Here is a 16448-nt window from a genome sequence, read left to right on the forward strand (position 1 = left end):
GGGTTTGTAGTCTTGGATTCAAAGCATGTACAATAGAGAAACCTAGATCCAAGCATTAGGGTTTGTATGAGCACATAGGATGTCTTATGACCAAAACCCATCAGTGGTATCAGAGCCTTGATTGGTTTCAATTGTATTGATGCTTGACATAACTGAAAAATTCGATTTTTTGATGTTGTGGAGGGCTGGACTCGCCGAGTCCATGGCTGAACTCGCCGAGTCCATGCAGACTCGACGAGTCCATGCCTGACTCGACGAGTCAACTCGTCAGATAATGCTTATCTCGGGATTTCTTGCTGTTTTTGCATATGGATAATTACCTTATCATGTTAGATCAATATAAATCTGATTTTATGATATATATGACTATATTCTTGATCTAATTAAAGATAATTATCAATTAATAAAATATTTGTTTCCTTATATGATAATTGATTGATTATTTTGATTAAATTGATTAATTATTTTGCAAGAAATCATTAAATAAATCAAATATGGATAATTATGTGATTAAATGTTAATTTAAAATTATTTGTTATTTGATCCTTGTTGTTATGAAAGGTTTCATATTTCCCCCTTTAGGTTTTATAGTTTAAATTTGAACCCAAAAGTCTTGGAGTTTTGAAATTTAAATAATTAAAACCCTAATGTTTTGAAAAAAGGTTTCAAAACTTGCCCTCAAGTTTTGGAATTTAAAAGTTGATTAAAGGTTTAATTAGAAATGTTAAATTCTAAAACTCTAGTAATGTTTTGAAAAGTTCAAATCACACCCTTATGGTTTTATTAATTAGTTAAGGAGTATAATTAAAAGAGGTTTAATAAATCCATAAAAGTTTTGGTTAACCATTTAATTGGATTAAAAGTGTAATTGTTAAAGTTAACCATATAGTATTTTAAAAGTATAAAATACACCCTATACTATATATAACATTAAAGGTATAACATTATATATATGTATGAGTAAAAGTCAGTCTTACCGTTAGTAGGCCTCATTCGAAGTTGGTCTATAAGGGGTGTTTAAGGAAATTGCCTATAAAATGGCGATTGAATGGGTATCCACTCTTACCCACCGCACTCTTGACTAGTGGAGGGTCGTTAGCCGAACGGGTAGGATAGGACGAAACCTTCCATTATAAGTATAATGAAATACAGAGTAACTAAATGTTTCGCAAATTCCCAATCTTAGTTACTTAGGCAAAAGTGAATTGATGCAATTCCATGAAATTACACTTTGTGCCCTTGCGAAGACGTTAGTGGAGCGTGTGTGGTTTACCGGCACACTAAATGGTTCTAAGCAAAGGTAGCAAAGGGTGACTCAATGTTTGTCATAGTTCGGTGGAGCGTGTGTGGTTTACCGGCACATCGAATAGGTGATTGTAACATGTGAGGGCACCATGTAGTTTGCATGGTTATTCACACCCGCTTTGTGATCCTCGGCATCCCAGTCACAAACTAGAGGGGCATATCGAGATTTAAACATGCCATTGAAATGTTCAATGAATCTCAAAGGATCTAGGAGTTTTCATAGATTTAAAACTTAAATTTCTTTTTCGTTTTTCATGGTGGAAATTAGTGAATCGTCATTCACTTACCTTCAAATGTTCTGCAATTTGGGTTACGGCATCCCTCTCCCAAGTTGTAGAATATTGTGTTGGGTTCTAGCCTTGGAATTTCATTTGGGTGATTTACCAAGGACTCAATCAATCAACTAACTTGAATTCGTTTTCTCCCGATGTCAAAGTTCGACAACTATGGTCTTCTCAAGTCCCGTGGAACAAGCATTCCACATGAAGATGATATTCCACGATTCGATCGAGGAACAAGAAATCATGCTTCACTTCCTCCTCCTCCTCCAATTATTCTCCCTAACCCACAAGATTGTAAAATTGAAAAGTTCAATATCACTCAAGCCCTTTTGGCAAGTAAACATAAAGAAGGAAAGTCGGTGTGTGCACACGTCCTAGGGATGAAGTCGCACATTGATAGACTAAGAATGATAGGATTTGTTGTCGGTGAGGAGATGGCTGTTGATTGGGTTCTTCAGTCACTTCCCAACTCATATAGTGAGTTCGTAAGAGAGTACTATATGATGAACCACGACGTGACCCCATAGATCTCACCTATATGCTTATTGATGCTGAATCAGCAATGGTTTGGCGCAATAGAAAAACAAAGTTGATTGGTGAATCTGCCTTCGAGACCTCTATGGATATAGACAATGGCAATGAAAGACATGCAATGATCGAAAAGTTTGATCATAAGAGAAAGGCGATGTCTGAAGTAGTTCCATGTGTTGTTCCAAAAAGAGTCAATTTGCTTTTATTGCCAAGAGAAGGGGCATTGGAGATGAAGCTGCCCTATTTAGCTAAGAGATCTAAGAGATGGGAGAGTCGAAACGTATGGCTCTAATTTAGGTAAAATCCATTGACTAACTCTTTTAAGCTTCATTCTAGATTCTGAATACATAATGTGATAAGATCACAATTGATGTTTAGAAGGATCGAAGAAAAGAAAAGAAGCTTAAGGGAAGAAGTGAGCAGAATCTAACCGTGAAGGAATGGATTTCGATTGCGTTTCTCGAAGATTAGATTCTTGAGCTACTACTTAGGGTTAGAATTAGATTGCTAAGAAAGATGTATTCGCATAATTTTTTCAATGAGTTGCATTGTGAAGGACAAATTTTTCCGTAATAAAATAAATTTTGATATTAAATTTTATTTATTTATCCTTACAATGGCATGTATGAAAAAATTGATGTTAAAATTATTAGCAATAATGGATGTGTTTCTTATTGTGTTATGGAAAGTCAAGAGTTTACCAAATAGGGAGAGTTTCTCATCGCCCAAGTTTCAATTGGACAGAAACTTGGAATCATGCAACTTGGTTGCATGATGAATGAGAAATCTCATATTTGGTAATTAGACTAATTCGTTGACAAAGTGTCAAGTGAAGGACTAGGAGATCTAGTACACAAAGTTGTGTGTTGATCAAGTTCATGTGACAACCGTCATATTCTGGTCAATTCAAAGTCAAATAAAGTCAACAAGTCAAACCGGTCAGCTCCATTAACCCGTGTGTGCTTGGACTTACGTTCAGTATTTACTAAACAAGTCGCTACTCTAATAAGAAAACATGAATCGAAAAGTACGTACAACTAGATCTCTTTAACCTAAAAACTGTACTACGTGGCGAGCCAAACTGATAAAACAATGATGCATACTCATCGGGAGTGTGTAAGACCCTTAAACAAGGCTTAACAGGGTTTACGAACCATGCATTGCGATGCCGGACACTCACAATTGTCACACATGGATCCTCTCTCAATCGTTTTCACTCTATCTCTGTCTATGTCAAATCTCTCCCAAATCTCTCTAAGTAGGTGAAATCTCTCTCAAATATCTCTCTATATGAGAAATCTCTCCAAGAATGTTAAATCTCTCCCAAATCCCTCCAAGTATGTGAAAACTCTCGCAAATATCTCTTTGTATGAGAAATCTCTCCAAGAATGTCAAATCTCTCCCAAATCTCTCCAAGTGTGAGAAATCTCTCCCAAATCTCTCTCAAAAGTTTCCCGTAACTTTTTGGAATCATTCGGGTCATTCCGGCCCTTAACCGGGTCAAAAACGGCTTAAAACGGGGCGAAAACGAGAAAAATAGGCTTTAGGAACCGAAACCGGAATGAGAGGCTTCTTAGGACCAGAGACCGAGCCTCTGGTGGCTAAGAGAACAGAGGCCGAGCCTCTGGTGGCTAAGAGAACAGAGGCCGAGCCTCTGGTGGCTAAGAGAACAGAGGCCGAACTCGCCCAGGAGGAACCGAAACCGAGAGCAAGAAGCAGGAACCGAAGGAACTGTTCACAACCGAGCGGTCGGTCCCTCTCGGTCCCTCTCGGTCCGTCCCACTCTCTGTTCGCGCCGCACTCTCGGTCCGCCTCCGCCTCTCTGCTCACTCTCTGCTCACTCTCTGCTCCGCCTCTCACTCTCTGCTCCGCCTCTCACTCTCTGCCTCGCGCGCCCCTCTGTCCCCTCCCACCTCTCGGTTTCTTCCCTCCTTCTCCTCTCCTCTCGGCTCCTTCCCTTCTCTCTTCTTCTTCTCTCGGTTCCGCCTCCCTCTCTCTCGGTTCAGCATAAGAGGGCCGAACCTCGGCCAGGCTTCGCATTTTTGTCATTTTCAGCCCATTTTTGATATTTTTAACATTTTAAGCCCGTTTTTCATGATTTTAAAGCGGGATTTTCTCCAGAAATTATATTTTAACATAATAAACTCTAAATATTCATAATTTAAACATATTTTGATGAAAATCATTATTTAAATAATAAAAATCAAATGGATGAATTATTAAAGGTGGAGTGTTGACTTTGCCTTATCCAAAGCCACAAGCAACCACCCCACACCCACTCTTTGACTAACCACACCTCTCCACCTTACCTAGGTCACATCAATGTCTTTTCCACTCAATTATCCCTCCTCCCCACGTTTTTGAGGGCTGATTATTCATCCTCTCTCCTCACTTCTCTCATTTGCTCTCATTTCACAAGAAGATCAAACTCTTTCCTCTCTCACTTTCTCTCTCTAGAAATTCGAGATTCAAGGGCTGATCTTGAGTTTTTCCTCCACATTTGGTAAGCATAATCCATTCTCTTTATGATTATCTCATTTATTTCCACTCAAATCATGGATATCTTAGACAAACTCTCTCATAATTGTGTTAGATCTTCGAATCTTCAAGTGATTCTTCAAGTGTTCTTGGGTTGAACACTTTCCTTCTTCAACACTTACCTACTGGAATCACTTAAGGTGAGTTCATACCCCTACATTTTCATGTTTTCTCAAGTTTTCAGGGGGGGAATACAAGTTAAAACACTAAGAACATAACTAAATTTCTCTAACAGCCTTCATCAGAAAAGTTCAACTCCATTCACGGACTGTTTTGGGCATCTTAAATATTTTTGTTTTCAAAACTGTACAAGGTGCAAATAGTTCAAGTTTTTAGCTTTAAAATGGCTACTTGCACATCTCCATACGATTTTTCTACAATTTATGGCGATTTTTACAAAACTACCTATCACTTCAAACAACAATCCGGACCAGTCTGTGATTATGGACTTTTTCACCCAAGTTAGAGGTCATTATAAATTGTGATAAAAATTATGAGCAAACTAGACACATTTTGTGAACTCTCAGAATTTACGGATCTAGTTTTTGACTTCGTATGATTTTTCTATGATTTTTCCAAAACAGGGCAGAATTGCTAAATTTTACCAACAGCATGTAAATATCATAACACTTTGTATTATGTTGAGCAAAGTGTATAATCATAAGTTTTAGTATTTGAATGTGTTTCCTTGTTAGTTTATCATTATGAACTGAAACTAAGACATTCATAGTAAATATTATTCATTCATTTTGGAACACGTATTATTAAACTATAAAAAGTATAGTTTGATAAAATTCACAACACTAATACATTTCCATAAAAGAATTCATACATATTACATACATTTTAGATAAACTATAATAGGTATAGTTTATGATACATCACTCTACGCACTCGTACAAGAAGGGTACATTCATACAAGAAATATTTATATTCACACACATTTCACGTAAACTTGTTATCCCATATTGTGAGTTTCTCTATTTTTCTTTCTCTCTCTCTCTCTCCCCGTACGTCCGAGTGCGGGATATAATTCCTGGTAGTTATAATCAGAATCTCCTTGAGGGAGAACGTGATACTTGTATATAGATCTATATTGGGATTGACACCCCACACCTTGCTGCTAGCTACAGTTGGACCTGCAGGTCTACGGGTGACAAATGTCATTTTATTTTTCGCGACACTGAGAACGTCGTGGCAGGTTCACATAGTCATAGTATGATTATAACGGCTCACATAGGGAACAATCCATAAGTTTACGGGATTTTATTTTTAAAACCTAAATGAGTTTTATGTCGATTTAAAATCACCTTTTATCTCTATGGGTACAAATACAAAGTGTCGGGTCTCTATACAAAGTTATTATGATATTAAAACTATATTTCCTCTAGAATTGTTAGACTTCAACTATAGTCGCTGAGCGTATATGTTTGAGTCATATAAGAATTTAGTCTTGATTGGCCTAGAATTGGTGGTGCCCGCCTCATCTCCTGTTCCTCGTTGGGTTGTGGACCTGGGGCAGACCCACTATATTCAACGTTTTATCTAAGTTAAACCTTATATAACTTTTATATGTTGGACGATTATAGAGGAACTCTACGGATTACTCTAGGGTTCATTAATGCATCATGTAGGATTATTTCTATTCATACTTAACTAAGAAAATATTGGATTTTCTGGAAATCAAACTATATCGATTTTACAAGGAAAAACGGTTTCTACTTCAAACAAAACTCTTATGAACTCACCAACCTTTGTGTTGACACTCTTTAAAACTACTTGTATTCTCAGGAAATCAGTGAAACAGGAAAACTTCATCGCTTTGAGGATGGGACGTTAAACCGTCAACAATTTATTTTGTCATCATAATGTAATTGCTTTTGAAACATATAAACATATACTTTGGTGTAACTTTTGCAATTATATATATGGTGGTTGTTTTTACTTTGAGCACTATTATACACGTTGTTGTGATACTGTACATGAAGTCCTCCACCCCCAGACGTTTCCGCCATCCTTGGTTTGGGGGTGTGACAGATTGGTATCAGAGCATTGTTTATAGTGAACTAAGTATATCGAACCACATAAGATATACAAGCTATAAATACATTGGGACTAAGGTCTCTGATTTTAAGATTTCAAAACCACTATACCTTTAAGAATAAATAACTCTTGTTAAAAGTATACATGCATGCATACATACTAAGGTCAGCATTATTTTAGGACAAAACAAAAGTAATGATTGTTGGATATCACAGGTAAGCCTGGGGATGTATGATCAGTCTTGGGAATAGCATAGCCTGATCAACTATGCTGGTCCGAGGAGTGATTAGCATATGCCCAAGAATGGTTGTGATGTGGCAACAAGTCTAAAAACTTACCAACACTACCACAATGAAATACCATAAGGGTATTTTGGCATTATTAAAATTACATCTGCGAGAACTAAATGGATCTTCATCAATAGGTCAATATTTGCTTAGTGGATACATTAAAATTTTATGTATCCAGGACGTCATAGACTTAGAATCTGTGGATCTTTGCTCTACTTCCTGTTCTCGTTGGATTGGGGATTTAGAGTTAGGGTCGCTTATTCGAAGGTCTATCCTGTCCCGAATACATATAATTAGTATGCACTAAACAATTTGTTGAAGTACCTGATAAAGATCATCGTATAATTAGCCAATTAGTACTTTTGCTTAATTATTTCTTATATCCCCATTTCTCGCGAAGATATCATGGCTGGATTTCCATCCACACGACGACCCGTACTACCCTAACCACGATAATACCAAATGGCTCGGAGAGGAGCCAGAGAATGATTACCCAACCCCTGTAGATGGTCACCAAGCTGAAGGCTATGCTGATGGTTCTGACCCCGACCCTGAAGTGGAGAACTTAACCCCGATGACTCTTGTTCCGAATCCCAACCCTTGACCGGCTTTCAAGGCCCGACGCCTCCTTGGGTAGAGTGCTTGGAAACCTGGAGCAAAGAACAAGACCAACATATGTCGTTTAATAGAGAACGAAGCTTCTACAACATAAACAAAGGAAACTCAACAGATAATTTTTTTTTTCCAATCCTAGTCTATAGAATTGCCCGAAACGAGATTCAGGGTAGAACAACTCTCCATAGTATCACAGAGGTTGATGCAAATACAAGAATACATACGATCCGCACCAATCGCCTTGAGCACACTCGCGAAAAATCTAAGAGAGACCACAAAACCCACTAACTCGTGAAGTTTATTAATATGGACTTCCTTTATGAATTATATATAAGGAATTCTTAAATCGAAGAATAACGCAGGAAAAATCAAATTCTATAACAACTGACTTGTCTTTACTAGTAGGAACTTACCATCTGATCAGTTTTCCTTTTTGCAAACTCATGACAGAACGATGCCACCAAGGAAAAGACCCAGACCTTCGGGCAGCACAACGCCACCACCTCCGACGCCACCTCCCCAGTTTGATCCTGAAATGTTCCAAGCTGCAGTGACAGCAGCCGTGGTAGCTGCAATGTCACAAATTGGCACAAATAGCAATGGTGGTGCTGGATCTGGAGCCACAAACCCTAACCACGGGGATAGTGCAGGACGCACAAGGGAATGCACTTACAAGGACTTCACAAATGGCAAACCCGATTCCTTTGATGGAAGAGGGGGTGTCCTCGCACTAATTCAATGGTTCGAAAGGACCGAAGCAATCTTTGAGATTTGTGCTTGCCCCGAAGCGAGCAAAGTCAAGTACGCGACATTCACCTTCATCGGAAGAGCTCTCACTTGGTGGAACGGCAAAGTTAAGTCGCTTACGCTTGCAGTGGCTAACTCGTTAAGTTGGGAGGACTTAAAGAAGATGATGTTGAAGGAATATTGCCCAAGAGGTGAAGTGCAAAAGCTGGAGCAAGAACTATGGAATCTCCGAATGGCAGGCTCCGACCTTACAACTTACACCAACCGATTTTGTGATCTAGCACTCCTTTGTCCCGCTATGGTCACCCCAGAAGACAAAAAGTTGGAGCGTTACCTCTGGGGATTGTCCCCCGAAATTCAAGATAGCGTGCTCGCCTCAAGACCAACTACCTTCGACAGCGCCAAGGAGTTAGCACAACAACTCATTGACCATCATGCCCACCATGACACTATGACAACCACCCTTACCCAAGCAAGAGGAGGGAACAACGAAAGAAAGTTTTGGGACAACAAGAAGGACCAATCAACCCAAGGCCTCGCTAGGAAGAAACAGATCCTTGCTGTTCATGCTGCCACAACCCTCACCACACCAACTCCCATGAAACCATACGCTGGAACACTTCCAAAATGCAACAAGTGTAACTTCCATCACACTGGGGCTTGCCGAAAGTTGCATTGCGAAAAATGCGACAGAGAGGGGCACACTGCTCGTTTCTGTAAGGCACCAGCACGACCTATCAACCAGGTACCCGGATCTAGAGTAAGCCCAACCTGTTACGAGTGTGGAGAAACAGGACACTTTAAAAGGGAATGCCCAAGGACAAGAGATGCTGGTGGTGGTGGGAGGGTGTTTGCAATCACCGAGGGAGAAACCACTCTAGAACCACCCGCAAATATCAGTACGTGTTTCTAACATCGACATTTAAATCCCGAATTTCTTTATATGATAAATCTAGCATCGATTAAAGCATGCATTGTAGTAATCATGTGACACCGGGCGAGTTATTCCTCACCATAATCAAATTCTTGTACTACGAAAAGTCATCCCCATCTTTCCTCTAAATTCCTGGATCCCCATTCGAAGTGCAAATTTCGGGACGAGATTCCCTTTAACGGGGGGATGATGTGACAACCGTCATATTCTGGTCAATTCAAAGTCAAATAAAGTCAACAAGTCAAACCGGTCAGCTCCACTAACCCGTGTGTGCTTGGACTTACGTTCAGTATTTACTAAACAAGTCGCTACTCTAATAAGAAAACATGAATCGAAAAGTACGTACAACTAGATCTCTTTAACCTAAAAACTGTACTACGTGGCGAGCCAAACTGATAAAACAATGATGCATACTCATCGGGAGTGTGTAAGACCCTTAAACAAGGCTTAACAGGGTTTACGAACCATGCATTGCGATGCCGGACACTCACAATTGTCACACATGGATCCTCTCTCAATCGTTTTCACTCTATCTCTGTCTATGTCAAATCTCTCCCAAATCTCTCTAAGTAGGTGAAATCTCTCTCAAATATCTCTCTATATGAGAAATCTCTCCAAGAATGTTAAATCTCTCCCAAATCCCTCCAAGTATGTGAAAACTCTCGCAAATATCTCTTTGTATGAGAAATCTCTCCAAGAATGTCAAATCTCTCCCAAATCTCTCCAAGTGTGAGAAATCTCTCCCAAATCTCTCTCAAAAGTTTCCCGTAACTTTTTGGAATCATTCGGGTCATTCCGGCCCTTAACCGGGTCAAAAACGGCTTAAAACGGGGCGAAAACGAGAAAAATAGGCTTTAGGAACCGAAACCGGAATGAGAGGCTTCTTAGGACCAGAGACCGAGCCTCTGGTGGCTAAGAGAACAGAGGCCGAGCCTCTGGTGGCTAAGAGAACAGAGGCCGAGCCTCTGGTGGCTAAGAGAACAGAGGCCGAACTCGCCCAGGAGGAACCGAAACCGAGAGCAAGAAGCAGGAACCGAAGGAACTGTTCACAACCGAGCGGTCGGTCCCTCTCGGTCCCTCTCGGTCCGTCCCACTCTCTGTTCGCGCCGCACTCTCGGTCCGCCTCCGCCTCTCTGCTCACTCTCTGCTCACTCTCTGCTCCGCTTCTCACTCTCTGCTCCGCCTCTCACTCTCTGCCTCGCGCGTCCCTCTGTCCCCTCCCACCTCTCGGTTTCTTCCCTCCTTCTCCTCTCCTCTCGGCTCCTTCCCTTCTCTCTTCTTCTTCTCTCGGTTCCGCCTCCCTCTCTCTCGGTTCAGCATAAGAGGGCCGAACCTCGGCCAGGCTTCGCATTTTTGTCATTTTCAGCCCATTTTTGATATTTTTAACATTTTAAGCCCGTTTTTCATGATTTTAAAGCGGGATTTTCTCCAGAAATTATATTTTAACATAATAAACTCTAAATATTCATAATTTAAACATATTTTGATGAAAATCATTATTTAAATAATAAAAATCAAATGGATGAATTATTAAAGGTGGAGTGTTGACTTTGCCTTATCCAAAGCCACAAGCAACCACCCCACACCCACTCTTTGACTAACCACACCTCTCCACCTTACCTAGGTCACATCAATGTCTTTTCCACTCAATTATCCCTCCTCCCCACGTTTTTGAGGGCTGATTATTCATCCTCTCTCCTCACTTCTCTCATTTGCTCTCATTTCACAAGAAGATCAAACTCTTTCCTCTCTCACTTTCTCTCTCTAGAAATTCGAGATTCAAGGGCTGATCTTGAGTTTTTCCTCCACATTTGGTAAGCATAATCCATTCTCTTTATGATTATCTCATTTATTTCCACTCAAATCATGGATATCTTAGACAAACTCTCTCATAATTGTGTTAGATCTTCGAATCTTCAAGTGATTCTTCAAGTGTTCTTGGGTTGAACACTTTCCTTCTTCAACACTTACCTACTGGAATCACTTAAGGTGAGTTCATACCCCTACATTTTCATGTTTTCTCAAGTTTTCAGGGGGGGAATACAAGTTAAAACACTAAGAACATAACTAAATTTCTCTAACAGCCTTCATCAGAAAAGTTCAACTCCATTCACGGACTGTTTTGGGCATCTTAAATATTTTTGTTTTCAAAACTGTACAAGGTGAAAATAGTTCAAGTTTTTAGCTTTAAAATGGCTACTTGCACATCTCCATACGATTTTTCTACAATTTATGGCGATTTTTACAAAACTACCTATCACTTCAAACAACAATCCGGACCAGTCTGTGATTATGGACTTTTTCACCCAAGTTAGAGGTCATTATAAATTGTGATAAAAATTATGAGCAAACTAGACACATTTTGTGAACTCTCAGAATTTACGGATCTAGTTTTCGACTTCGTATGATTTTTCTATGATTTTTCCAAAACAGGGCAGAATTGCTAAATTTTACCAACAGCATGTAAATATCATAACACTTTGTATTATGTTGAGCAAAGTGTATAATCATAAGTTTTAGTATTTGAATGTGTTTCCTTGTTAGTTTATCATTATGAACTGAAACTAAGACATTCATAGTAAATATTATTCATTCATTTTGGAACACGTATTATTAAACTATAAAAAGTATAGTTTGATAAAATTCACAACACTAATACATTTCCATAAAAGAATTCATACATATTACATACATTTTAGATAAACTATAATAGGTATAGTTTATGATACATCACTCTACGCACTCGTACAAGAAGGGTACATTCATACAAGAAATATTTATATTCACACACATTTCACGTAAACTTGTTATCCCATATTGTGAGTTTCTCTATTTTTCTTTCTCTCTCTCTCTCTCCCCGTACGTCCGAGTGCGGGATATAATTCCTGGTAGTTATAATCAGAATCTCCTTGAGGGAGAACGTGATACTTGTATATAGATCTATATTGGGATTGACACCCCACACCTTGCTGCTAGCTACAGTTGGACCTGCAGGTCTACGGGTGACAAATGTCATTTTATTTTTCGCGACACTGAGAACGTCGTGGCAGGTTCACATAGTCATAGTATGATTATAACGGCTCACATAGGGAACAATCCATAAGTTTACGGGATTTTATTTTTAAAACCTAAATGAGTTTTATGTCGATTTAAAATCACCTTTTATCTCTATGGGTACAAATACAAAGTGTCGGGTCTCTATACAAAGTTATTATGATATTAAAACTATATTTCCTCTAGAATTGTTAGACTTCAACTATAGTCGCTGAGCGTATATGTTTGAGTCATATAAGAATTTAGTCTTGATTGGCCTAGAATTGGTGGTGCCCGCCTCATCTCCTGTTCCTCGTTGGGTTGTGGACCTGGGGCAGACCCACTATATTCAACGTTTTATCTAAGTTAAACCTTATATAACTTTTATATGTTGGACGATTATAGAGGAACTCTACGGATTACTCTAGGGTTCATTAATGCATCATGTAGGATTATTTCTATTCATACTTAACTAAGAAAATATTGGATTTTCTGGAAATCAAACTATATCGATTTTACAAGGAAAAACGGTTTCTACTTCAAACAAAACTCTTATGAACTCACCAACCTTTGTGTTGACACTCTTTAAAACTACTTGTATTCTCAGGAAATCAGTGAAACAGGAAAACTTCATCGCTTTGAGGATGGGACGTTAAACCGTCAACAATTTATTTTGTCATCATAATGTAATTGCTTTTGAAACATATAAACATATACTTTGGTGTAACTTTTGCAATTATATATATGGTGGTTGTTTTTACTTTGAGCACTATTATACACGTTGTTGTGATACTGTACATGAAGTCCTCCACCCCCAGACGTTTCCGCCATCCTTGGTTTGGGGGTGTGACAGTTCACCATAAGAGTAACAAAGATATTCGTCATCATTTACTAAAGGTTTAGTAAATATGATTATACTTACAAGATTAAGTGTAATTTTGAATTGATTAAAGGGTTTAGATCAATAGCAAAACGAATAAGAAGAATCAAATAGGCAGAAAGATAAGAGTTTCTCCATTCTAAGAAGAAGGTAGAGTGGCTTTTATGCTTTATGATAGGTCTTAATGATTAAGAACCATATCTCAATTGATCCTCTAAGTGAGTCTTGGTACAATTGTATGTCCAAGAAGAGGAATCAAAGATTGAAGAAACGGTCAAATCAAGAAGTCAATCATACTTCGTTCCAATAACAAGTCTTAAAGTTAAGATTGTGACAATGAGTGAAAAGTATTAAAGGTTTATAACATTCATCAAATGTGGAAAGTTGTGATGTCGTGGATAAGACAGAGACCAAATAGGACCAATTTGTGAAGTGTTTTGATAAAAACTACACTAACTCTTGAATATTTGTTTGTCAAGAAATGTTTATTGACAAAAGAATCTTATATGTCAAGGAGTCAGTGGGAGTCTTAATGGTCTCGAAAAGTTTCAAGAACAAATCAAATAAACCTTATCGATCATCACTAGCACACGAGTTGAGGTTTACAACCTATCGTGAAGACATTATTTTGTTTCTGTGCCAATCCAATCGAGTTAATTATGCATGTGAGTCCTATGAGTTCTCATTTGAATGCGTAAAAGGCAAGGACCTTGATCAATGAAAGGTACATTGATAGGAAAAAGGTAAGATGCTTAACTATTTGGAAGACGTGGTGGGCAGCTGTGCTACCATAAGGCAAGAAATCAAGATTAGGAAAGTTCGATCCATATGAGTTTGAATTTGTCGTAAACTTTGGTTTTTAACAAATTCGCATGGATAGGAACACATACAACGTTTAAATCTAAGTGTCATAAGATTTCCTCCTTCATGAAAATGATTATGAGAAAATGCTTTCACTAAGAAAGATTTTAAAAGATAGTGATTATAAAATTGCATTCTCAAATTCGATCATGGTTACGGCATCCCTTTCCATAATTTGAATTGTGAGGTTTGGCAATTAGTCTTAAGACACACATATGAACTATCTAAGGCAAAAGTGTATAAGTTCAAGAAGCCTTGATAAAATATTATCAAAGCACTAAGTATTAAAAACATGAACTTAAGAAATTCAATAAGTATTGTCTTTCTGGAAGTTAAGATGTTTATGAATACATGTCGAAGCTAGTGGGAGCATAAGTGTTATGTTTTATAATAATCATCATGATAGTGGGAGCATAAATGTTATGATTGTTTGATTATTAAGGCACGTATTGCGTAGTTGGCAATATTAATTATAGAAAACAAGAGTCATACTTTGCGAAATTGTAAGAGTTGAAAGGTTGTTTTGCTATAATTAAGGGAGAGAATATTATGCTTCATTTCAAATCTAAAGGATTAGGTTGCGAAATGTTGATAAATTTAGTCAAAGGTACATAGTGTGTTTTTTAAAATTTCGATTGTGATTACGGTATTCCTCTTCGCAATTCGAATTTTGAGAACATAGCAAATAAAACATTATGCGTCGTGTCCCATACGCTTCGGGTATAGGATCGAATGCAAATGCTTTAATGTTCGACCATTCTAAAATTTTCCAAATGTATAGTGCATTTAGAGGGAAAAGGGACTAGAATTGGTTTTGACTAAAATAATTAAACAACTATCAAAGGACAATCCAAAGTTCGACGAGGATTGGTCGCTTGTGAGTAGTTGGAAGTATAGTATTGGAAATTATGGAAGTGTTTCCATATTGGATGGACAATATCGACATCATTACGAATAGATAAGATTCTATTAAGAATGAGTTGTCATATGGAAAATATGGAAGTGTGTCCATGTTGGGAAGTAAATATTGAAAATCTATGATTAGAAACTTTTATGCAAAAGGATGTTCAAAGGAATGTACTTTGAGTGAGAGACATCATATCTAAGGAATTGTCTTGTAACAATCTCCGATAGAGGAATTTGTAATATCATTGGCAATAGTCTTTGAGACTTTGGTGCAGTGACATTACAAAAGGATCGTTGCATAAAGTGTTAGAATCTAGTATATTCTATAAGTAACAACAATTTGATATTCTTACACTTAAGAAAATGGATTTGGAGTTGTAAAATGAGAATGATTGGAAATGTGTTCAATTTGTCTATTTCACAAAAGTAAGAACCATAGGTAAACATTGTGTGCATGCTAGGAGCATGGGACAAGTGTTGTAATTCAAATGCGAAGCTGATTACCCGAAACGACAAATAATAATGAGTAATCGATATGGTGATAAATAAAACGTGTTTTGTTTATACTCAAAGGTTTGAGGCCATATGGGATTAGTATTATTCTTGTGTTTCACCTTGCATGTTTTGACTTCCAGAATAATTGAGTTTATTAAGAATAATCGAATTATTCAAACGGGCCACAGTCGTTCATATGTTGGAAGTAGGTATGAATGAAGACTGTTGTGAATTGGTGTGTGGATTGTCTAAAAGAGTATTAGACATAAGCAAATGTTTGCTGCAACGTTCATGAGTGCTTATGAATATGATTTGAGCATTGGATTAAACCCACGCTCACTTGGATCACTCCATGAATTGTATCACGAGTGATTGGTGAGACGATAACATCTTATATTCTTGAAACCGAGATGTGTGAGTTGTATCTTGCGAATCGGTTGCACATTGATAATATGTAAACGCACCAGTAACTTGGTGTTATAAAACATATTGTTGTGTGTAATTCGGTGAGTGAGTGCAAGCAAGCATTGTATCAAAGTTTATCCGTTCCTTTTATCCATAGAAGGATAAAAGCGATATCTTTGGGCCCCTCGATGGTTTAGTGATGACATACGTAAATGCTCGGCCGGGCTAGGGCTAATTTGATTTGTTTAGTTAGTCTGTCGTCATAAATCAGAAATCGAGATAGAGTACAAAGAGAATGATTTGAAATCATATCTCATACGATATCTAGAATGGAGGAATATATGATCCCTTATCTAAGGACACGCGTATCTGATATGATCAGAGTTGACAGCGGCTTTGGAAAGCTACGATTGCAGATCAGGATCTGAAGTCATACGCAGAATAGTTGTTAGACTTATCCAAGTGGGATATTGTTGGATTAGTGTCTAAGTCCATAACTATTTTGGTATGTACTTGACCCGATGGTGCATGGTCCTTTTGGGTTGCCTTCACCAAAGCAACTTGATTGGAGAAATGAATAAAGA

This window comes from Lactuca saligna, chromosome 9 (assembly GCF_052625555.1).
Source record: "Lactuca saligna cultivar CGN05327 chromosome 9, ASM5262555v1, whole genome shotgun sequence".
Classification (NCBI taxonomy): Eukaryota; Viridiplantae; Streptophyta; class Magnoliopsida; order Asterales; family Asteraceae; genus Lactuca; species Lactuca saligna.